The sequence below is a fragment of the Centruroides vittatus genome, unplaced genomic scaffold, assembly GCF_030686945.1.
Source record: "Centruroides vittatus isolate TY-2023 unplaced genomic scaffold, ASM3068694v2 contig_355, whole genome shotgun sequence".
In the NCBI taxonomy this organism is placed as follows: Eukaryota; Metazoa; Arthropoda; class Arachnida; order Scorpiones; family Buthidae; genus Centruroides; species Centruroides vittatus.
This window is the reverse complement of record NW_027122178.1, coordinates 2,217,057-2,244,194: the sequence shown is the minus strand read 5'-3', so window position 1 is coordinate 2,244,194 and position 27,138 is coordinate 2,217,057. Positions and strand designations below refer to the sequence as shown.

Below are 27,138 nucleotides of genomic sequence, written 5' to 3'. Positions count from 1 at the left end.
AAATTTATATATTTTAAAAGTTGTGCGTAACTGCTTAGTGTAGGAATAGATTAATATTGATAATCGTTTAATATAAACTTAAATAACACTTATGAATTATAACACAATTATGAACCTTAAATAATCGTCACAATGTCGGACTATAATTTTTAATCATATTTTTAATTTATTTAATTTAAAATACATGCTCTCCACCTCATATTGTCTCGCCCCTGTACACCATACTTTTCTGTTAACAATAGTGTCTATCTAACACCTTTCAAACGAAATTTTTGAATTGAAATAACATGGCTTTCTTTTTGCATCGAAAGTACGAATATAGTTAACTGAGGCCTCTTGCCCCTAAGATTTCTATATCTAGTCTCGGCTTTCATCTATCTAAATCCGTTCTGGAGATTAAGGAAAGAGAGATAGACAGATGACAGTGGGAAGTTGTGGGTCTACAATTTTTTCAATGTACAGCCCAAAAATGTAATCCCTTCGGATGATCATTTTCAAAATTATAAAAATAAATACATATACAGTACAGTACTCAGGTCCGCCTAGAGAGTACGCTGTATGGAGCACGAGGTTAGAGCGGGTCCCTGTTTCGACGTTTTTTGAAAAAAAATGGAATATTTAGAATTCTTTTATTCTTTAAATAACAAAGTCTCGAACATTATTTTCAGTTGCTATAAATTGTATTAATTTTATGGGGGTAAGAGCCACTACAGATTCTAAGTTTTTTCGAAATCGGGGGAGGGGGATTCAGCTCCGCCTCTCGAAACCCTGCACAATTACTAAAGAAGAATCTTTACTCTTATCAAATCTTTCTGATGGCTGGAATGATATTAAGCTTTGCAGATAATGCAAGTCGCATTACTTTTACCTTCTCAGCTGTTATAACGTAACACGGAAAGTCTTATGATCGTGTCAAATTTCACCCTCTGAATTTTTGAAAATCTCGACGTTTTGAGATTTCTGAACCAAAAAAGTGAAACAAAGAAAACAAAACAAAAATTCGTATGTGTTTGTGTTGGCGTTTATTTCATTTAATATCTCAAGATGAAATAAAGATTAAGAAACGAAATTTGACGTGGTAACTTTTATATAAGGGAAATAGATGCTATTAAATTTTGATAGTTACTGATTCAGGGGGATTATGTGTCGTATCTCGAGTGAGGTCGGAGTTAATGAAAATTTTACTCGTTATTGGCATTTACGATATTTTTAAAAAACTCCTCTCTACCTTCAAAGTGAACCTGTTTCGCCTTTTTATAATAATTAATATAAAAGTTATTTTTAATAACATCTTATAACTGATGGCGCCACATATAATTTTAATTTTAAGCTAGTGTCTTAGTGTTTTTAATAGAGATTTTTTAAAATCAAAATAACAAAAGCTTAATTTTTAAAGCTTTTGTTATTACTTAAATTTTATTTCCTAGTATAATTGAAAATTACCCGACTTGCTAATGGTCCTCTTAACTTCCTGTTCGAGTGCCGAGAAAGTCGAGCAAGAGTTCTTGCCAGTTATTTAACGTTGGAAAATATATATATATTCTTTCAAGTTTATATTCAAAAATGCTAACCCGTTAAGACAACTTTATTGTAAGTTATTTATCATAGAGACGTAATACTTTTACATCCAGTACTCACCATTTGGAATTTCTTCAATCTTTCACAATTTTCGACTCAAAATTTAAACAAATATATTATTTAAAATTTATTTTGTCCTCGAGATATATTTTCTTGTGAAAATTGTGTGCATTGTATCCGTGTGAGTCATTTTCTTTCTTGTTTGGCTCCAAATAAGCTGTTTCTATTCGGGTCACAGCCGTTAAGGTAAAAAGCTGAAGATGCTGAATGATCTGCAACAGCTACTAAGGATCGTTTACTGTTTGTCATATTTATATGAATAAAAGTTGTTTTTTTTTATATTTTCTGTAATAATTTTGTATTATTAATCGATCTGACAAACTAACAATTATTTGTCAATAACATGATCTATGTTTGCCAGTGTTTTTTGTCAGATTTTCGTTCGATTTATTATTACACTAAATATGTTACACAGTGTTCATTATGTTACTGAGTTACCATGACACCAAGTAACGTTTCGCTTGAAAGGAGTCGTTCATTAATTACGTGTATGATTTAAGGGGAGGGGTCACAAAAAAGTGTGTCATCTTACACGATGGAGAGGGAGGGGATCGTGACATCGTCTACGAAGACGTTTTAATGGTTTTAGTGGCATAAAAATAAGTCTACTTATTACCAATCAAAACGAACTTCCAGTTAAAAATATTTGCATAAATTTTTTAGTCATTTTTCGGTGTCAGGAAGTCTATGAACTAATTAACACGTACTGTACAACCGAAGAGGTTTGCCAAAAGTACACTTTCGTACACAGGGAGGGAAGGAATTAAAAGTAACTAAAAACTGAACATGCAATTAATTGACGGTTTCAAAGATTATCTGATAGATTCTATAAGATATAAAGATTTATCAAATTATATCTAAAATTAATAAAACTTAAAAAAAATATAAAAAATATCAATTTATAATTACAGTTTTAAACATAAATAACAAATCATTAACTTAATATGTAATCAATGTAAATACATAAAGCTAAATTTATTAATTAAAAAACTAATTAAATTATTTAATTGAATTAAAAATTTCGTCTTTTTTTGTAAAAAACTGACTCAACTTATTTTAAATTAATACCTGTATTCAAAATATTTATTTTCACGTGTTATAAAAGTTAGCTGGGTAGACTTGTTGTAGCCCTAAGCTATAACATAAAATAGCCCTTCTCTATACCATGTAAAAATATGAAGCAGTAATATACAACGCGAATTCGTAACCTGCTGCTTGGATCTGCCGTTATTAATATAAACACTATAAACATAAATTTCAGCAAAAAATTGCATAACTTTTTCGACAAAAAATATTTGTTTTAGAAACACTAAGACACATTAACACAAAGTTAAAATTCTGTGTGATGCCATCTGACACGAGATGTTATTAAAAAGTAACTTTCATGTTATCACCGGTAACTATTATAAAAAAGGCGGAAAAGGCTTAACTATGAAGGTAGAGAGCAGTTTTTAAAAATATCGTAAATGCCAATAACGAGTAAAAGTTTCGTTAAGTCCGACCCTCACTCGAGATAAGACACATGATCCTCCTCTATATCCTATATATTTCATCCTGAAATATTAAATGAAATAGACGTCAACACAAACACATTCCGGGTATCACTTGTTTGACTTTTCTGGATTCAGAGGTCCCAAAATGTCGAAATTCAAAAAATCAGGAGGATCAATTGTGACACGATTATAATATGTTATAATAGCCGGGAAAGTAAACCCGTGTTAGGTTATAACAGTTGGGAAAGTAAAATAAATAGTAAAATATATTATTTTCGTATCATACTGTAAATAATCAGGGCACAACAGCACCCCCTCAAAGGATTTACTCAAGTAAAGCCGGGTACCTCAGGTAGTAAATAAATTTTGTAAGGCATATTGTTTCTTTTCTGCACTCCCCTTCAAAGATTTCTGGATCTGTAACTGTATATAATTTATAATAAATAAAATCTCTGAATATTAAAAATACATGGAAGAAACTAAAACTTCTTCACACTTCCGTTATATCTGATCACTAGGAACAAACAGTCTTCTGTTACAGAGACTATCTTTTTTTTAATTAGAGGCTTATTAGAGATGCCTCCGTAGAATTACAGTTTAAAAAGCCATTTGGTATAAGAGAACGATTAAAAATACATGCTCTCAATTAAAAAGGTCGACGGTAGTTATTTACATTAAAAATACACAGAAGAAATTAAAACATCTTCATACTTCCTGAAAGACATTTGTTTCTGATGATTGGACATGAGTAAAGTGTGAAGACATTTCTTCTATGTATTTTTAATGTGAATAATTACCGTCAGCTATTTTAATTGAAAATAAAATCTATATTAATGTTTCTGTATACTTTATAATAAACATTAAGTATAAATGAAGATCTGTTTATTTACACATGATTTCTTTCTTCTGAAGATTTTTCTTTGTTTATTGTGAAGACTCTTTTTTGATTCTTTTAAAGACTTTTTCCGTTTAAGGACAAGTTCGATTCAAACAAGTTTCTCTATGTCACTGTTAACAGGAAGCTGAGAAATTTTGAATTAGTACAGTATAATGTTTCATGTTATGAGCTTTACTTAAGCAGAAAACATTAAGGATCCATTTGGCTTCTACAAGCCCATATAGAATACCAGACAGTTTACTTATAATGTCACATGTTTAGATGAAGTTTAAAGCCGCGGGGAGTTAGTTTGAAATGTTTCTATGAAGAAATAACTACTTCCTTATGTGTAAAGCATCGTAAAGATACCTTGTAATTTAAAATGTTTTTCCAGAAATCCACGCTTATATTCTTTCCTTTGAACAAGTTCGAATTGCGTTATATCGCGACATAAATTTGAATTTTAATAAATGTTCTAAGTTGCAAAGGATGCGTATTATAACTGAATGCAAAACTGAAAATACTCGATCAAGTTCTCTCGATCCCTATGAGATTGAAAATAAAATACACCTCACTTTTGCCCTCTAGTCGTAAAGATATATTAAAAACAGTGCATATAATAACACAGCTCAGGTTATTTTCAGAGATATAACATTTTATTCCTTTAAAGATATAATTTTTAAAATACTAAACTTATGTTTTATGTTTTAAAAACATTAATTTTTGTTATAAACAGGATCGTCCAGAAGGGAGACCTGGAGACAACTTAGGGCCCGTAGTAGTTCTATCTTTATAAATTAATGTTATTTTTACTACCCACGGTCCCTACACAGGCTCTCAATGGCCTGGTCATAAATATAATTTAATAGAATTAGGGTACTAATTATAAACTAGAGAAAGACTGGTAGAATTTAGAGCGATCCATATCTGTATAATTCATAAGGTATCGTTCATCTAGTACTTTTTTAAAATACTAGAAGCGTCTTATTAATTATACAAGAACGTTAAACACATCAGGAACAAGTAGTAAATTCAGATATATTTTACTTTAACGCACTAAATATGATTTACTTCTGCTTAAATTCGTTGCAAATTGATTTTATAAATATTGTATCAAGTAGTTGGAATGTTTGTGTTAAAGTACCTAACGATTTCCATGGCACCCACCGATTTGTTATTTGGCTTCGCTCCAAATAGACTTCCTTTAATATCCTTTATTATCCTACAACTTCATTCCTTAACATTTTTTAATCATAATCTACTATAGAAACATACATAATAATGCTTCTATTAAGAATTACGTGTATCGTATTCATGCGCGTTTTTAATTTATTAATATTTCATAAAAATACATTAAAATTTTATTTAAATTTTATATTTTTCATATACATAATTACACAGAATTTGTTTCGCGACAGAATAAAACAGCTATTTTAAAATCTTTTAATTAAAATATTTTGTAATATTTGTAAAAAATATCTGGAAAAACATTAATTAATTTTTAGTTTATTTTTATTAGTTATAAATATTCTAATTTTAGAATGTAATTTTTTTTCAGTTAATAAAAGCAGTAAATAAACAACAAAAACGTTAATTCAGTCGACCAGATAAGGAAAACAGTGTGAAGTGTAGTTAAAGATCTCTTGAATAACCTTATCAGAGTTAAACAACTGACAAGAGTTAATTAATAGGAAAAAAATAAGAAAAATAAAACTAGAAAGTTTAATGCGCATCTAAAGTTACCCTTAATATTAATACACATGTTAATAAAATATATACATGCACGAGTCTACAAAATATTTTATAATTTAAATAGTTAACTTAATAGTTAAATAGTTAATTTAACTCGCTTAGAGTTTCCTTTAAATACAATAATTTAACAACGATAAAGATAAACTGGATTAAATTTAACAAGGATATAGAAATTTCAGGTGCGAAACAGCAAAGTAGGAAATTAATTATACCAGAAAGAAAGAGTATAAGAATTCAAAATACCCCAGAAAATCAGAAATAATTTTTAAAAAGTGGAAAATTAAAATTTGGGAAAATTAAATGCGTTTATTATAGAGAAGGAAAGAGATCGACTTACACCAATTTGGAGCGGCGCAATTGAAGTCTTTACTAGAGGGTTGTTCTATTGCAACTGTCACTCACTCGTCGATGCTGCCTGCACCTTTCCTTTACTTCTGCTCGATGCTGCCACCTAGCGACTAGACACCCAACATACAGTACAAGCAACAAGTGTAATATTGAGTGTGGAGGCGTGTAAACATCTACATTCAAACTATTCAAAATTTGGGCTTCGAACCTTCTTACATTAACATTCGAAGGAGTAGACATTAATTAGGAACAAATATAAACTTCTAAACAGTGGCCATTTTTTATGTTTCCGTCATTGTTCAGAGGTTTGGTTAAAATTCGTTTGTGTATTGTGCAACCCATGATGTTTAGATTTATTAATAGAAATATAAAATATGCTTTAAAAATTGTAAAAAATTATACTTAATTAGATTTAAAATAAATAAGAAAAAGCAAAGAAATTTATTGAAATTTTACATCTGATAGAGAGTTGTACTTGTAATAAGTTAATTATTATCATTATGAAAAAACTTTTGTCAAAGAATTATAACATATTTATACAGTCAAACCTCTGAACAGAGGACACCGACAGGAACATAAAAGTGACAGTTGTTGGGAGTAGCCGTTGTTTGGAAGTTAATCTAAGTACAAGACAGAATTATATAATAATTATTATATCTTGCAAATTATCTTCTATATAGAACACCAGAATGCAGGAACACTTGAAATTCTTTGCATTACAAGCACTGAAGTCCCGAATTAATAATATTTTAAACCGTGGAGACAATGATAATAAGTTTATGAATCCATTATCATTAACTCATATTAATATTATTTTTAAAATTTTTTATATATCCGATATGTGGACCAAGTCTTTTAGTCCATTTTATATAAAATTATATGATATCTCTTTTGACTGTTTGAGAAATCACTTGAAAATTATTTTAAAATAAGAACGTTTTTAAACTAATTAACAGGTTAATTTTTTGTAGCGTTACGCCAATTTTAATTAATTAATGTACAGTCAAACTTCTGAACAACAGAGACTGACGAGAATATAAAAATGGAATAACTCAAGGGTGCCTCATGGGGAAAACTATGAAAAACTGACCCCTACTTAGATATTAGACAAGTCAGAAAATCTGGAAAATTTCAGGAGACAAGTCATGCACGAACCAACTGCCATTGTCCAGCGATTTTATCCACTTGTTCATCGATGTGCCTTGTTCGGATGGCCGTTCATGGAAATTGTTCTTTATAAATTTTTGTTTAATGTTCGTTGAAAAATGGCTGCCGTTTGGAGAGGCCGTTGTTATCAGGTATTACGGAAGGTTTGACTGTAATTGGAATTCATTTTTAAAACTTAAATTAAAAGTCACTTTTAGATAAATGAACAAAATTGCTTCCAAGCACTAAACCAGTAAAAATAAAATAAATGGTAATTTCTCTTACGCTTTTACAATTACCGAGTCGTTTAAATATAGATCTACTTTATGAAAGGGGTGTGGTTAAGTTGTTTAGAGAAATTTTCTTTCGGTTTCATTATTCAGTAAATGCGATTTAAAAAATGGAAGAAAGTATCAAGTTCGTTTAAACAGCATAATTATCGCTTTGCGTGTTTCCAACCTCCAAATTTGAAAAAAAAGAAAAGTTAACCCAATTTTAAAATGGAAAAAAAAGAAAAATGTAATCAATCTTCTTTATAATATCGAATAAATTGTCCTTTCCGGGAAATATATAATCTTTGTATTTTTCAGTTTAAGGATGTGTGAAACAAATTTGTGTGAATCTTTATCTGATTTACCTTGACCCTAATCGTAAATAATGTTTTTGATATATCAAGAACATTATTTACGATTTCTCAAAGATGACATCAAAATGTGCATTTATACACGAATAAATTCTGAATAAATGAAATTCGGAATATAAAATACGTCAAATGTTTTGATAATCTAAGAAAATAGATAACATTCATCAAGACTTGTTATGGTATTAATCGATACCAAGAACGATTTAATTAACGGATAACAGTAAATTAAGTGATTAACAATAGCGAATATAGCAGAAAGTAGTTAATCCGGCACCCTGTGGAAAGTAACTAATAATTTGCAATTGTGCCATAAAGTGTAATTCGTAAACTATTCATAATCTACAGTGTCTTGCGTTGAATGAATACAGTTTCGTTAAGCGGAGAGAAAGCGAACAGTAGAATACCTTTCTCCACTAAAAACTTAGGTAATACAGTATTTTCAAGGAAATGCGACTGTCTTCATAAAGAAATGTGCTGTTAAAACTAATCATCCTTGTGAATTACAAAATGATTATCATTTCATTGCGTTAAGTTACCTTTAGTATTAAGTAGCTTTAATTAATGTAGATGGTCAAGCAGCCATATTTGATATAAGCTTACTCCTATCAAAACAACTGCAGTACGCAGTGAGATAAAGTTTTATTTATAATTGGTTATTATAAAAATTAACTATAAACCCTATCCATATACTATCCGTATTATTATAAAGATATTCCTATCTCGATAAAACGCGATCATAAGTATTTCGGTACGATTTCCTCCATGTTTTCTGAAATCTTGATGGAGATGATAGATATCGCTACTCGCTAGTTATGCATTGGCACGAGTATCATACAATGCGTTTGCTAGTTGGTTGTTTGAGGCAACATGTTGTCTTAGAACCTACGCCGGAACATGAAGGTGAATAAAACTATCAATGCTTCGAAAGACTTTGTCTTCAACATTAATTAATTAACAAATTGAAGACAATACGTTTTGTGACGTCAAAATCAGACGACAAAATCGGGTAGTGATCGCTTCGCTTTACATGTTTTGCGTTCACTAACATGCCTAAATACTGTATTTTCTTTCGTACAAGCAGTGCGACAACAACGTATCTAAAAATAGATTTATTGTATTCCTAGTAAGTTATATAAAGCTTTTGTGAACCGTATATACACAGTACATGTAAAATAAATAAATGCATACGAAACATTATGAATGTTGATTTTAGTCAGTGATGTGTTCAATAATGTTTTAGCAGGTTTTTCAAGTAACCTTATAATTATATATCGTGTGTATCATCTTCAAACTGATTAAAGTGTGTGTGTAAACAAACCGGAGGATAATACAGAAGCGTGCGCTGCTACAAAATGTACAGCAATGTCTGCCATGTGCCAGACCTCGTAGAGTGCATATTACACATTAAACTATTTGGATTTTATTTATTTTAAAACATTCCTAAAAGAAATAAACTCACTTTGTTCGTCTACTTGAAAAATTTAAAAGAAATAATTATTGATTTGTTACAAAATTATTAAGAAGACACAACTTAGAAAATATCTTTTTAATCCTTATTTCATACGTTACTATCGAACACTTAAAAGAAAATATAAGCGTATTAATTTCAATATTGCGGCCTCGTGTTTCAACGGATCGAATGTGACCTATTGATTGACAAGCACTGATTGAGGGTATTTAAATCGATATTAATTAATATTTTATACTAAAAACGTGTCATAGAACAAACTAGTTAAATATTAAATAATAAATATCAAGCAATGGGATCGGTTAGTGTATACGTTAAAAACAATAATCTTTAAAAATTGTAAAATTTTTAAAAATAAACGAGTTTCAAAAAATTAACTCTTTTTTATCCGATTTCGAATGAGCTAAGAACTGAGATGGACACTGAAAATTAACAAATATTCCTTACTTTATTGTTCTTTATCCATACGTTATTATCTGAATTATCCAAATGCATTTCACAAATTTCTTTGCCTCTTCAGTGGATATTACACTTTTTCAACACTGTTACATTTATACTCTGTCAAGTTTTCCCAGCATGCATCTACAGATAAACCCGTATTCAGGTTGATGGTATTTGCCTAACTTTTGATTTTAGTTAAAGATTTGGTTATTTAGCATCCGCAAAACTGTGGTATAGGCTATATATAGGCTACATGTGAAGTTATATATGTAGAGTTATACGCCGATTTCTTGTATATACAGTACACGTAGAGTATACACATAGTGTATTGGATAACTCGTTAATATTGTAATTAGATACAATATGAAATAATTATAGAATTGTTATGGGACAATGTCAACTAGTTATAGGATTTGTGGATAGAATAAAAACAAACGTTTTTAGAATTTAAATGTTCGTTATCATCCTCAGTATCAAATATTATAATTGAATGTTTAAGATATATAGAATTGCAATAAGATAACTTATTCAAAAAATATTGTACTGATACTAATGTTTATTATTTTCTTATATATTTTATTAAGAAAATTAGTTTAATATTTAGTTTCAAACACAGTTCAAATGAGATGCTTTACAAAAATTTTCGATAGAAAAACACAACAACATTTTATTTCTAAAACTTCCTACAAAAATTCTCTTACCAAAGAATGAATATTTTTTTCCAAATGTTCAATATGATCTATCTAAGAATATATATTCTTGGAAATCGATTTACACACGAAAATGCACTCTTTGTCTTCCACGTAACGCCTATTTGTTAGGAAAATAATATATTCTAATAGAATTCATAGAAACATAAATGTAAAATCAAATACAATTATTAAAATTATTTTTCGATAATTAATTTAATATTTGTCTTATTTTAATTTTTTTACATTTTTTTACTTTCTATAAAAAGATATGCAGCATTTGCAATTAAAGAGTATTTTTTATCATCTCATTAAGTTATAACAAAACTTTAAACTTTTACAATAAATATGGATATTGGGAATATTTTTAATACATTTATTATAGCTAACATTTATATTATTATTCGTTACCTTCCTGAAATTAAGTGAATGCCAAGAAACGAACTTCAATAATTAATCTAAAACATTTTTTAAGATCATATGACATTAAATTGACTTTGTTTAAATTATTTACTTGTTTCTTTTGAACGTTTCATTAAAATATGCAATTAATTTAAACAGCAAAAATATTTAAAATAGTGCTTCTAAACTACTGGTTTTCTTCCTATTAATTCGATTGCATTTATGGGATAAAGCAACACAACGAACGTGGGAGAGCTGCCAAAGGGGTGCCACCCGGGAGGACTTTCTACGGAAAATTTGGCCCTATTTAGATGTCTTATACGTGTCTATGTATAAAAAACCCCCGAACTTTATCTGACTGAACACGAGATGAGATGCGAACTGTGATCAGTGTTCAATGATTTTATTCATTCAACCATGACCTACCAATTAAATATATTCTTGTTTATAAATATAAAAATAGTATTAAAGAAAGTAAAATTTATTTATTATAATTTTATATTTTCTAAAGGAAATTAATAGTTATATTTCTACTTTCGTAAAAATTTATTGTCAATAAATATCATTAAAATTAAATTTGATAAATACGGGGAATACTTCGAATATTTTATCATAATTTGATAATATTTTTAATGTTTTAAGATAAATGGAAATTTATTCTTGAAAAAAATATTAATTTAAAAAAAAACTAGAATATTAATTAGGATCGCCAATTAAAGGATAATAAATCATATTTTTTTTGTGTATAAAGTAATCAGCAGACGTAAAATTATGCAAGTAATTTTTGCAGATAATTTTGGAGTAATTTATCTTTTCTAAGGAACTATAAACTACAGAAAACCTTAAAAATTTTACCCTCGTTAATGAAGTCCATTAGTGAGTTGCTATAATTAAATCACAAATCAATTTTTAATTAATAAGTAAAATGGTAATTTTTAATTTAAATTTATAATTAATGCATTAAAATGTCAAAATTATTTGTAAAATTTATCAAAATATGTTCAAGCTTTTTAAACATATCTAAAATAATTAGGTCAAAATTGCTTTCTAACGTTACGAAGATTGTTGAGAATATCTCTATGAAAACTGTCAATTTGTTATCATTAATTGCATTTTTCCGTAACGTAACAGCATCCACTGCTCGGGCGGGTGGTCTATTCTTAAACGGATAGACCACCGCATCGAGCGAACCTTGTATTGTTCCAGTCGAACTCCAAGTGCGGCAGTGCGTATGGAACTACTGGTTCCATACGCACTGCCGATCACGTTACAGTTCTCAGCTGGGGTGCTGTGACGTAAGACTAATATTCTATAAGCTACATAAGGCTTTAAGAGACTAAATAATTTCATTTCATTTGTTAAAGTGTTCCAAGACAACTAATGAATCTAGAAACGTAATTTAAGTTGATTCTAAATCCATTTTGATTTGCATTTACATGAAATATTTCAAAATTAATATTTATGGTGTATTAAATTGGAAACAACAAAAAATTGTCTTCGTTTATACAAAAACGAAAATTTAATTGTTATAGGATTTATTTCGATATTTCTATTTTTGTTATATGAAATCCTCTATTTAAATTAAAGAAAAGTATTGAAATTTGAATTAAATGTGGATTACTGAATTTAAAATCAATCCATTGAAATAAACATTTTTTAAAAGCTATATCAGAGTATAGAAAGAAAATAAATTACATATGGCAGATGAATAATAAATATTCTTTAAAATCTAAAAACAAATATAAATTAATCAATTTTAAACAAGATTATTTAATAAAAGTTCAATTTTCTACTTTTTTCTGTATAAAAGAAGTTTAATTTTCTTTTATTCAATAAAAGTTTTATTTTTTTCTTTAAATAAATAACAATTTAAGGAATATTTTATTATTCGAATGCCAATTGTATAGTTAATTATTGTATTATTTGTATTTCATCCACTTAAAACAATTTAAATTTTGAATTTTTAAAACAAAACTTTATTTTAAAATAAAGTAAAAGTTTCTTTACATATTCAAGTAACGTTTAATATAATATAGTATTTCATAAATTGTTTATTCCTCAATTAAAATTCACAATTTCAGAAGAAACACCAAATTACAGTGTAAGTATTTTCGTCCTGTTTTACTGTTCGTTATAATATAGTCTGAGGTGAGTCAACCTTTATTCTGAGTCTCTTGTCTATCTTAATATAGAAAAAACAAATGTTAAAAATTAATACGTTTTCACGTATTGAGGCAGACGTAAACTTCAAAATAAAGATGGATTCCGCCGTTGCTTTCCTCGGACTACATTATCTAGAAATGTAAAAGAGAACGAACTGTGAAAATATTTACATTCTAATTTAGTGTTTCTTTTGAACTTGTGAATTTTAATTGCAAGTGTCGTTCTCTGATGTTTTTATTAATGTTTTATTTCTATTTTTCTCTAATTAGATTAGAGAAAAATAAACTGGAATTGAAATAAACAACTCAATACATGGGCGATCTGCCAAGGGATTGTACTTTCTGAGAAAACTGTTTCTAAGAAACTGGTCCCTATTTAGGTGTTACACATATGCAGAAAACACGGAAAAGTCCATTTGGCCAACCCGTTGATGAGTCTCGAACTTGCGACCAACTGACATCAATGTTCAATGGTTTCATACACTCACCCCCGAGAAAAATAGGACTAAATTTCATGTTAGTTAAATGTTCCAAACACTGCGTAAATGAACACATAACATTTTGTTGTGTTCGTTGTGTTAATTAACAGCTATTCGTTTTCAAGTCGATAGCCTATTCATGTTGAATCACACAATATTGTACAGCTCTCTATAGTTTGAAGTGTCAATGATAAACTGACTTGGTTTACAAAATAAATATCTTTATATTAAAGAATATTGAAGTTCATAACTTTTCGTTTTTTCCAATAAATTCGACCTTATTAAATGGTGTTTTGCAAGCAACTAGAACTCAATAGATTCTCAGCAATTTGACAACTGTCTTTGTAAATTTGCTTGCAAATTTCGTAGCGATTATTCTCCTGAGAAAGGAGACATTTACTCCAAAACTTCGACTATTTATGTTCTATTTTTAGTAAAAATCTGTTATTTATTTCATTTACAGGAAGAAAAAGTTGGCAAGGGCTCTTGATCGACCTTCCCGGCACTCGAACAGGAGATTGAGAGGACCATTAGCAAGTCGGATAATTTTCAATTAAACTAGGATATAAAATTTAAATAATAACAAAAGCTTAAAAGGATAAGTAATTTCGTTAAACTAAAATAAATATTTCTATTTAAAACAATATTTACGTTTAAAACACTATGACACTAGCTTAAAGTTAAAATTGTATGTGACATCATCTATTATGAATTGTTATGAAAAAATAACTTTTATATTATTAATTATTATAAAAAGGCGAGAAAGGCTTAACTTTGAAGATACAGATGAGTTGTTAAAAATATCGTAAAAGCCAATAATGAGTAAAATTGTCATTACGTTCAACTTCACTCGAGATATGACACATGATCTCCCTCTATCTCCCCATCCCTCAATCATTAACTATCAAAATTTAATAGCATCAATTCTCCTTATATAAAAGTTATCACATAAAATTTCGTTTCTTAATCTTGACTCCATCCTGAGATATTAAATGAAATTAACGCCAACACATACACATACAAACACATCCGAATTTTTCCTTGCCAAACGATTCCATTGTCTTAGTTATGTTCAACTCTTAAGAGCAAAATATCTACAGCTATAGAATTATTAATAATGTTTGTAAAAGATATTATTTTAAGCTGAAAAGAAAAAAAAGAATATGATAAAGATTTTTAATATAATCAGAGATGCAAGTTTTTTTAATGTGTAAATGAATATCAGCATATCTTTTGACAATATTCGAATTTTGATATTCTACCAAAATATAAGATAATTTGAATAGAATAGGTTAAAATTTCTTGCTATATTTCACAGATAAATAACGATAACATAATATAAATAAAATAAGATCCGGTACAATAAGAATAGCATTATCATGTAAATGTCATAAAGGTTTCTCTCTGAAATTTGAAATAATATAATAGTGATTTTAAGCACACCTATGCTTTATTTTCATCTATCCATATTATTAATACCCTCCTTAGATTCAACTGTATCGACGGTCTTTCTTTTCTCGTCTTTCGTGTTTCATCTGGCTTACCAGACGAAATATTATATTTTATAAGCTATCGACAGGTATTTCAAACTGTATGAAGATGAAGACAAATTAATGTTCAACTATTCAAATACTATATAAAAATACAGTAATTTTAAAATGAAGAACAAAATTAATAATTTATATAGTTGATTTGAAAATTTAGTAATTGTTTTGATGCTATTATTACAGAAACAATAAAGACGATTCTTGCATTGTAAGACCGTTTATTTCGGAATTTATAGCGTAAAATGTCGAAGAGCCGTTAGATTTCGAGTGCCCGGGAGCACGCTTTCGTCTGACGTGGAATCCGGGAGCTCGAATCCAAGGATTGTTAATTACTATAGTTACGACATTTATTATTACTAGATATTTAGCAATCCTGTAATAATACCACAAATTACACGCTTCATCTGACCCGTTTGGAATGCAATGAGTTGTCCTCGGCGCTAGGAAATATTAATCCGTCACTCGGCACGAATTTTACACGTGAAAGGAGGTGGGTGGACAAGATAGATGATTACGTAAGAAAAAGGACTGTTAACGTAATTGTGGTGTTTGCAGAGGAGTGGCGAAAAGACAGACATCGAGGTCTTTGGTCCACGACCCAACCCAGACTCCACTGTATTAAATGCGAAGAAGCACTTGGACGATTTCGTCAGTTTCATTACAACATATCCTTACAAACACCCCTCGCCGTATCATTCACAATTGAACCATTATCTAGTTTGTTCATAGCATCAGTGAAGATCCTTATTACTCCGTTGCGATCTTTACGATGTTCCGTCTCGAGTTGGGTTTTGCGACTCGAGAATGTCCGTAAGATGGTTCGAGGAAAGCTACACCTCCACACTCAACAAGTAAATATATACAGTTTATTTACACAACAAATATTTACAAGATGTACAATGTTCGACACCAATACATACACTATGCTACAAAGATGTAGTATCGCTAGTCGGCTTGTCTATTGGGGACTGTTAAGCTTCGGGGAACTTAAGTCGCTTTTCCGGAGATGGCTCAACCGCGTGGCCGTCCGTCTCTGCACTAACCTTTTTCCGGAGGACTTTCCAAGAGGAGAACGCTCTCTCTATACACCTCAAAGGCTTACCTAGTGTCAGAGACCACCACGTATCCGGCCTCTCGCCCTTTCTCCTCGTTTTTCCGCCACCCTTCCAATTTAAGGGATCCTGCTACGACCACCCGCGACCAATCAGTTCCTTCTTCTTTTTTTTTTTTTGAGAGCTTCCAAAGACGTCCGCCCTATTTCCCGCCGACGTAGCTCACATTCGCGTCCGTCCCCTGTTTACATTTTTTTTTTCTCCAGCCGGCCGACACGTAGCACACACATTGACCCCTAAACGAAACCGCTACTCCTTTGATCTTTCCGGCCGTTTATGGCCCCAACGCCAGGTGGGTCCAATTATCTCTGTCGCGCGGCTTTTCGACTTAGGACGATAAAAGCGACCTTTACAGCATCCAATCATTTACATATCACGCTTCGTTACCGTAAACGACACCGTCACATAACACCAACACTGCTTCCCGAAATCCTCGTCCTGGGACGTGGAAACGTCACTCGATGTTTTCGAGTGACGGCTAAAGGGGCTCTGATACACTGGATATACACACACTAGAGTTGTCTTAATCTTCTCAGTCGAACTTTGTCAACAGAGATGTAGGAATATTTACAAAATGCTAAAACTTTCTAAAGATATTTTTTCATTGCAACGCACGGATGCTGTGTTTAAACTTTTTCGCAAGGATGAAGGAATCATCTAATTATGAATAATTTCGATTTTGGGGTAAAAAACTGATCGTTCATTTTTTGCAATTTTCGATGGTATGCATCGAACAGAGAGGAAAATTTTCGACTACTGATGGTATGCAACGACAGAGAGGAAAAGGCAATGACAAAGGTTTTTATCCTTTGTGAATGCTCTGTATTTTTACATTTATTAAATAGAAAGAAATTATAGGAAAATAAATCATGCGATGGAAGGAATATTTAGAGGGTAGTTTACGGATAGTTGGATGGTACAAACTTGTGAAATATACTTGATAATGCGTAGAAATAGGCCTAAATTTTATTATTTTTTTACAAATTTTTTATTTCATCTCACATCATACCGGTTAGGAACTGCTTATGTAGATCGATAATCAAACAACATTCAATGTACTGTACAAAAATCATTGTCATCAATCGGAAACAAGTATTTTTCTTCGAATTCAGTTAAGAGAAATGGCCTCGAAAGCAATTGTGGATTCCACGAGAATTGCAACTAACCCATTCTTAGTAATTATCTTTTTTCTAGCTGCTGAGAAATTTCCCGTTTTCAAGTCTGTGATTAGCTGCTTTCTTTATCTTTGACATTAACGACTTGGTGAATCAGTTTAAATCGGCAATTTATTAACTGGAACGAAGAGAACAATCGAGTAAATTGATTTACGATACAAAATATTAAATATTCAGAAATTTATTCATTAAACGTTCGCATGTACTGTACATGAAATAGGTTAAATAATACGTTTTTAACATTACTTACAGATGCTTAAAATCTGATACTTGAGCTGTAACTATACTTTATATTCGAAAAAATTTATAATTAATATTGTCTTACGATTCATACTAGAAATAAAAAATATTGAATTGATGAGATTAAGCAACGCAACAATTGGGCAGTCAGAAGGGAAATGCCACCTGGGCAGAGTTTCTTTAGGAAACTGGCACCTTTTGGGTGATAAAACCCGGAAAACTCCAAGTACTGCTGCTGGTCAGGTGCGAAATCGCGACCAACTACTGTCAGCACGTTGTGAGGTCCCAACCTGAGACCAGTGTTCAGTGAAAACGGTTGAAAACGTATTGTCAAATTTTAAGTTTTAAACAACGATAATAGTGTTTTTCAATCTTTGTGTTCGGAGAAACACTTGTAAACATATTAAAGTTCTTCACACTTTGCCATTAAAAATCAGCATATAAGCCTAAAATGTTTAATTAATTTAATTTATAAGTAAAAGATTTCGTTTTAATTTTATTACGTTTACTATTCACAAATTCAAAACACAATGTAATAAATTTTACAAAAAAAAAATAATAAAAACAAACAATATTTAATCAGAGAGACTTTTGAACTGATGAATAGAACATATACTCCTTTTTGTATTTTGTAATTTACTGTAGCGAGGTTTATTATCAGCTTCTTTTTTGATTATACTCTTCATCTTTTTATAAATACACACAGTCATTACTTTTGAGAAGGAATTAGAAATGAGAGAACAGAATCACGTGCAGAGATCTAGGAGCATTTGTTTTCATTCCCTATACTAAAACAGTAATAATTAAGAATTATTAGTTTTCTTTCTCCCCGCGTTTGTGTCAATAAACCGAAGATGATTGTTTTAGTTGTAAGCTACAGCATGCTAGATTGAGAAATACCGGTTTAAAGCATTTTAAAAGTAATTTATATTAAAGAAAATTATTATTTTCTAATAAAAGTGAGTTAATGGAAAAATGGTTTCTCAGTCATAAATCGAAACCTTTCTTCGGTAAAAAAAACAACAGAAATGAAAATGTTACGTTAAACGAGCCTTGGGGCAATGAGCCAATGGTAAAGGTAACAGCGTAGATTTGCAATGAGAAACGAATTCTCTCGATTTCTCTTGAACTGCTTCTCTGAATAAATTCGTTTATTAGAGATAGATGGAAACAATTATCGGACAATTACAATTACAATTAGCAGACCTTTACTCCAAATTACAATTTTGACACAACGTGACCGGAAAATAACAAAAGTTAATAAATGTTCGGACATTCGAATTACAAGTCCTAATTTCTGTGAATGTTTGAAGTTATTCCGTCGGACGATACGTTTCTCCGGATATCCGTCTCATGAGAGTTAGAAATTGCCGAACTCGCAGGGACTGACACAAGAAGTAATGGGAAAACACACATAATAACCTTTCGCACACTTGACTCAAGATTCGGAATCTCTTCCTTGTCTTTGAATCACAGTCAGTGACAATATCCAAATTTTGAGAACATGGGTGTGCTCAAAACAGATTCGGGAACTCACGTTACTCAATTACCTTTGAATTACTTTAGTTACCTAATCTTACCTAATTGAACTCCTGCGATATCATTATTATATTTATTTTTATTTTAAAATAACAAAAATGATTGCTTTAGTATCAAAGAAATGCTGTAGCTGCATAAGTCTCCCCTGCATACTCCTTTGCATGGAGTTTTTAAGAGGTTGATTCCTCGACCGAGAATCCCGATTGGCTTCGAATTTTCTTACGATCTAATTGTCCTCTCACACGACTCCAGATGAAAATTGAGACACATTTCGACCGCGAGAGACATTTTGTCGACGATGATAATTTCGATTTCTCGATCTGAGATATCCACGTTGTTTAAATCAAGTTATATGTATACGACAATATTAACAATTTTTTTCTACAGAGAATTTTTACTTAATGAGATTCACTTGACACAATGCCTCGACCTGACTCATATAGTTTCTCGAGACATATTCTCAAACGAGCAATTATTTATTGTGACATCGTCACTAAGCCGGACTTTAATCATATTTTAAATTTATTTAAAATATGTTTTCCACCTCAAATTAGTACTGTAATAGCTTCCCCTGTATATCATACTTTTCGTTTAACAATAGAGTCGGGCTCGATCGATTAACTGCTTTCAGGGGAAAAGTTTTGAATTGAAATAACGTGACTTCCGATTTACTTGAGAGGTTAACATATAGTTAATCGGAGCCGCCTGCCGCTAAGCTTTCCATATCTGGTCTCGGCGGCTTTCATCTATCTAGCTTTATTCTCGAGATCAAGGAAAGACAGACCGACAAAGGTCGACAGTAGGAATTATAAGTCTACAATTTTTTTAAATTGCAGCCTAACAATTGGTATTAAATACAACTCATAACACGGTCCTTATGCAGGGTCATATTTGCACATAAGCTAAATAAATTGAAACTTAGGACTTCGCTTTATTTCGGCATAAAGCCTCACATATTTATACGTAACGTTATTTGGTGTAAGAGAAGGGCTTTTTATGGTTTATTTGCTTTGTGTATTGAAAGATTTACAGATGACTTCGAAATTAATATTATTTTCGGGAAAAAATATATGTCAATAGAAAACGAGTGCTTGACTATTGAGTTACAGAGGTTGAAGAAAAGATATTAAACACTTTGACTATTAGTTACTAACGTCACTCTTTTTCTCCATTTGACTGACATCACACTAAATGTTTTGAAGACAAAATATAGTTAAATGTATTTCAAGTCAGATAACAGATTCATAAAATAGGAAGAATTAAATAAAAAATCAAAGAGTATACTCATACATAAGTGTTATTAATTATATTTTAATATCGCGTATAAACACAGTTTAAATATGAATTTTCATTAATTTTCTTAAATGTATATTAAGTTAACCGTAAAAATAGAATAAATAAACTTGTAAAAATCTGTAATCAAAGTTTAAATTGAATTTTTATCAATTAATCTGTTTAGTGATTCAATTATTTTTAATTGAGCTCCATTGAACTTTGAGTGGTGCTGTCTTATTGTTGAATTAAACTAAGCTGTTGAATCCTAAAGATCCACTGTCAATCATCCTAATAAATCCAAATTAACTTAGGCCTCATTCATATTTTTATATGGCATCATAAATCATCACAGGATCGTCAATAGCAATCACATTCCCTGAGAGTAGCAGGTGTGTATGCCTTTATGTTATAATTTAACAATAAAAAGTAAACCATGTATAGTATATTTTCTAAAAACGCTCGTAACATGTATCAACATGACATCATACACAATGCTAGGAATCATTAGGCACGATTCAATACTGTATAAGATTCGTCGGTTGCCGGATTCGGTCCTTAGAAAGTTAGATATGAGATTTAGATACATAGATCTAATTTATGCTGAGTAATTTATACCCTAGTATACTGTATTATAAATTCAAAATTAGTCTAACAAAAGTCTAAATGTAATTTAAATTACATTTAGACCTTTCAATAGTACAAAAGTTCTCTTAAATATTATTTAAAGGGGATATGTTGAAATTAATTCAGTTTTATAGAGACATCACCTCCTGTTCATTAAAAGATGTTATTAAATGTAAATAATTTAATGGCAGTTCCGGTGGAAGTTCCTGAAAAGAGAGGATAAAAGCACTAGCTCTAATGATTGCCTACAGACAAAAGGTTTATTTAGAGTGCATGCTCTTTCAACACTTTGAATTTTAGCCACATGTACGCGCATTTTTAATACCAAACTTGTTTTAAATATGAAAATTATGTTTTGAATGCTTTAAAAATCATTTTTACATTATTATTATCCATGTTTATGATAGCTTATTTATTATACATTGTTAGTTCTTCTTTCTTTATTTGCAAAGAATTGGATAAAATTATTATTTTTAAATAAATTACGATTTATAAAATAAAAAGTAGGAAACGTGTTTTAGTTAACTTATCATTACAAGAAATTAGCAAATTTGATCAATTTGGGAAACAAATACAGAGTGATACACTATTGGAAATTTTACATCCTAGTATAGTTTCAACTTATACTAGGATGTAAAATTTAAGTAATAACAAAACCTTAAAATCTTTTAGTTAAAAAATATAATTTTATTGAATTATGTTAAAAAACTTTATTTAAAAATATTTAAGTATAAAAAAACACCATGACACTAAAAGTGAAAACTGTGTGGCGCCATCTGTTATGAGATACTGTTAAAAATAACTTTTAATTATTATAAAAAGGCAAAAATGGCTTAATTTTGAGGGTAGAGATAAGTTTTTAAAAATATTGTAAATGTCAATGCGAGTAAAATTTTCATTAAGTCTGATTCCACGAGAGATATGATACATGAGCTTCTTGTATCTCTGCCCTGTTGAGTTCCGTACTCTAAAATTTAATAGCATAAATATAAATTATCGTGTCAAATTTCTTTTCTTAATCACTAACCCATCGTTAGTTATTAAACGAAATAGACAAAAGAAATAGTTTTTTTCTTTTCAGAGGGTCTCAAAAGGTTGAGATTTGCAAAAAACCACAGGGTCAAATTCGACACAATCGCAATACTATTCCGTGTCGTTATAATAGTCGGGAAAGTAACAGTACTTAGTCGACTGTTTCGGCATCAAACAAAGAATCGTTCCATTTGTGTTTTTTGCTCATCTTTTCGTTTTATACGGCGATATTTCACAAAACAAATGTTCACTCCTGTATGAATTATCCTGTATCATTTAAGACATATGTGAGAATCGGGGATCAAGAGTCAAGGCTTAACACATTATCCGACGACAGAGAGGTGAGTCCCGCTCACGGGGTCAGATGATGGCAATTTAGAAGGGCAAAAATCGAGTGGGAGGTCGCGGATAAGTCGATGAGGCGTCGGCGATACACGAGTAATCACTCTCGCCTAATTAATCAAATAAATTTAATAACAACATTAACTAAGTGGTTACATAAACGAGTGATACAAGACAAAACGTTGGAAGAGGGGCGTCGGCGTTCGCGACATTCAAGAGATCTAATCCCCTTTCAATTTCCGATTATATGAAGATAACTCGGGGTCAATTGAGGGAGGAGGAGAGAGAAGTCTTAAGTAACTAAAGCTAAATTTACCTCGTTGCTTGTCTTCGTTTAGGTGCGTTGGATGGATGGAGTTGATGGAGTTGACCAGTTCTTGTCAGTTGCTTGGACGCCGCCCGGGCAATCGGATGCGCGCCCTTTTTATACTAATTTTGAGGGGCAAGAACTGTCAAATAGTTGAAGATTAATATGGACACCTGTCAGCTGTGCCGGGTCCATATCCAGCCGTCACGGATTGTTACAGACGTACTCTTTGGTCGAATTGTTGACGTTGGTGTCTTGAAGGTAAAATATTATGACATAAATTCCTATGAATTTGACAGTTCTTTCCTATTAACTATCGTAAGGTTTGACAATACTTTCTCAATTTCGCCGATGACTCTAGATTGTTTATATTAACATCGTGTTAATCGACAGACAGTCTATAATCGACGGTCGAAACTCTCTCTTCTGGTTAAATGTCACAGACAAAAGCGATAAATTCGATCCCCGATAGCTTCAACTACGCAATAACGGACGCAAAAAAGACATCAATGCACGACCCTTTTTTACCTCCTTTTGCTTCTCGTGGCACGTGTCTGCAAACACCTGCACGATTACCCAAAACCACGTAATATTCATCGACTCGTTTGTCGCTGTAAACTATCTCCCTTTTTCCTTACGAATTACTGGTGTTGTGGGGAGAACGATAGTGAAACAACAATAAAAAGGGGGTCAGAATATCACACATACATTTATTACTATAAATTTGAACACAAGCAAGACACGTCTTATATTTTTTTATTTTCATAAAATATTATATCTTGTTTTTACGTGTCATGTTCGTTTCGTGTTCTTTTATCTTCTCGTGTCATTTCTCATAAAAAATAATTTTTAAAATGATACGATAAGGATATTAGTAAACCAATATATGTCTAAACTAATATAAAAGGTAGGTATTATTTTTCTAAACAAATAGTTGGTTGAAAATTAATTCTAATAATTCTCAAAAGAGTAATCTAATTTTCAATAGTTTTCGGCTTATTGTTTTTGTAATAAATAACGTAATAGAAATGGTATTAGTATATTACAAATTTCACGAAAAATTCAGATCAGAAAAGTATATTGTTGTTGTTTCTATATTTTATAATTATTTGGATTAAAGTTCTCGTTTAATCACTAATTTATTAAGTTATAATTAGAAAGATTTTTTTATATTTAGTAAATTTATTAATTATGAATATTAAGTAGTTTAATCTCTAATTAATTATCTCGGATAATTTGCGATAAATTGATATTAAACAAATATTGGTTTGGAAATTTTTTAAATAATATCCGAAGAATTAAAATTTTGATTTATAATTCTTAAATTTAAAAAATATTTTGTATTTGGATATTTAATTTTTTTATTTATAAACAATTTTTCTGTACTGTAGTTGTTTAGTGCTCGGAGAGAGTTATAACTGAAGCTATAACATGTATTCACTAAAATCATGTAAATATTATAAAAATCTCATGAGTTTCTGTTTTTATAACTATTTATATAATTAGTAGTGCATTGATTCTAGGTTTACTTGTACACTGACGAAGATTAATAAAAGTCTTATATAACAATTTTTTGTGTTAATTTATAATTTGTATCGTCAAGGTAAACTAAAACACTAAAAAATTGTTACTGAAATCTAAATTTATAAGTAATTCTATCTTCCAAATAATAAATCAATGTCTACGATTACTTCCGTGTGCATAACATCATGCAACTGAAATCATTAAACCTTGTCTGTTCTCTTACCATTTGTGGCGAATTAGTTAAAACTAATGAACGCTGGTTGTGGGTTTGTGTCTCACTAATTGGCTGACCGCGTGAAGTTTTCTTCACGTGTCTGATTAGACACGTAAAGACGACTTGGTCAGCCCGTCGGCGATGCTCAAACCCACGACTCAACTACCAGTGATTAGTGGTTTTATCCACTGGGCCACTTATTCCATTTCGTCCTACATCATTGTCTGTTAGCTGACCTTAGGATCCGCAAGATTATTTAAAGACTGGAGAGACTTACTCGAAAGGCCTGCAAAGACCTTTACCAATTTTAAGAATAATGATTTTGTATTAAGTACATAAACATATCCTTAATTTAGAGAAGGGATTCACATACATCGGTTCAGAACGCAAACTGCTACAATATGTTATGAAGTTTTATCGAATTGAGCAATGAAGCAATTGAAATTATAAAATCATCTTAAATATTTTCTTGTTCGTAGTTGTAGCATCTTCCACTTAGTGTTATTATTACTTTTTATTGAAATGAAAAATAACTTTTTTCTGAAAAAAAATGAAGTTACCATGATATTCACATTAAATTATTTCTATTTTTTTAAAATTATATTGATATTGTAATTTATATATTCATTTATGTGAACGAAAGTTTCAACTATATAACAAATAATTCATTTACCGTATGTATTCCTAATTTGTAATAATATCTCACCTTCACATTAATTTATTTTTTTCGAGGGCTTCTCATAAAAAAATGAATTGAAATTAACTATTATCGTAAGATGACAATTGTTTCAGTGAGCTTTCATTGTGATATCTTAATTTCACATTGCAAATAGTAAATTATGTGTATACACGTTTTCATCCTCATAAAATTATGCAAGAAAATACTTGCTTTTCCTGAAATTACACATTAGTATCCTGCTGTATATTCCCATATATTCAGTTTACTCCAATTCATTGCTTACAGTTTGAAAAAGTGTCAACTCATAACCGGTATTTTCAAAGCGATAATTGGTTGAAGTTAGTTGAATTAAAATATCCACAGATCTAAGTAAATCATATTAATTTATTCGTTAGGGATTTTCTACTATAAAGTTGCTAAATTAAAGGTTTATATATCATAAACTTATTCTCACCTTAAAAATAGGTTAAAATAATACTAATTTTAAAAATATTACCGTAATTTATAGGATCAACAACTTAATCTACACAAATAATTTATTTATTTAAACAAATTTTACGAAGAGATAATCTTTTAATTATAAGTTAATTTACATTAAATTATTTGGTTATAATATATGTGTGAAGCACACAACTTTAATTAATTGTTTGTTCATTTAAATTTTACAGCGATTGATAATGCTAAAAATCCTGGATAAATAGAATTAATTAAAAGATAAATTAATAATATTTTAAGTTAAATTAATAATAAATAAAAAAAACTGCAAATAATACAGAAAAAGGAAACAATTTTTATCGAAATATTGATAGAAATTGAATTAAACTTGAAAAATTATAATTTATCATTTTAATCTGACAAATATTTCTGGTAAAATAGCGAATATCAAAAATAATTACATTAAATATATTTATTAATTAAACTCTTATGTATTATCTAACAATGAAGCCTGTGTTCAGTATATAATTAGATTTATAAGTTTATTGGACAGTCTATTTTTATTGTTAATGGGTACATACAGTGTCACAAATTGTCTGTTAATACTTTGATCACTTGTTTTATTAATGAATATATTTACAAGTAAAGAATAGAATTACTAAACACTAAGAACCTGCTGGGAATTTGTACCATCTTTATTCGAAATCCAGATAATTGCTCCACCATTCATCTTCTTTACTTACTTTTGTCGTAAAGATGTGGTCTTTTAGAAGCATTACAAATTACATTTGCGTAAATGTTCTTTTAAAATAATCTACTGAACTGTTAAAATAGTTTAATGTATATTACTTAGATAACTAAGTAATAATACTAAGCTTATATCGAGCCATTATTGTTACATTAAGTGTTGTTTGGCTGAAGAATTTCATAAACACATCCAATTCGCAGGAGTTACAGTAATCAGATCTTGTATATTTATAATTATAATTAATTCATTTACGGAATGTCCCAGACAAGGAATTAACAAAAATTTGTATGGCTGCGATATACCCGAGTATTTTAATATTAATTGCTTACGTAATTAATATCAATGCTAATAATTAGGCCTACACACAAAAATAACCCATAAATAACGGCCATTTAGATGTTCCTAAGTATTCGTCATTCAGAGGTTTGACTGTATTTATAAATAACATTAATATTTTATGATTTTATATATTATAATAATTTCATTGTTTAAATAAGCAATATTTCATGTCAAAAATTTAGAAATTAATAAGAAAAAGATCAATGTAGGTGAGTGATTTCAATCGATTGAACGTTTAATTAAAAATAATTGATCGATTCATTTACATTTTGATCTTTAAACTGATAACGAAACATTGTTGTCTTTAAATTGCTGTTACATTGTTGTTTTATATTCCCGGAAAAAGTCAAATTTTAGCTTTCCAGATTGTTTCCATTTTCTGACATTTAGAAATCTCAGGAGCCAAAATAATGTACAAAAATTCTCTTATAAATTTCTGTATGTATGATAATTGGTGTCAATTTTTCA

The 27,138-nt window shown here is 30.0% G+C and overlaps 1 protein-coding gene across 1 annotated transcript in view; it reads right to left on the bottom strand.

The window, feature by feature from the left end:
- Positions 1 to 6,168, bottom strand: part of LOC136974734 (prolactin-releasing peptide receptor-like) — a 54,557-nt gene extending 48,389 nt beyond the window's left edge. Inside the window, exon 1 of the mRNA XM_067269680.1 lies at positions 6,098 to 6,168. The gene's annotated coding sequence lies outside the window, so the exon portion shown is untranslated. The remainder of the gene's footprint in view (positions 1 to 6,097) is intronic.
- Positions 6,169 to 27,138: the final 20,970 nt, after the last annotated feature.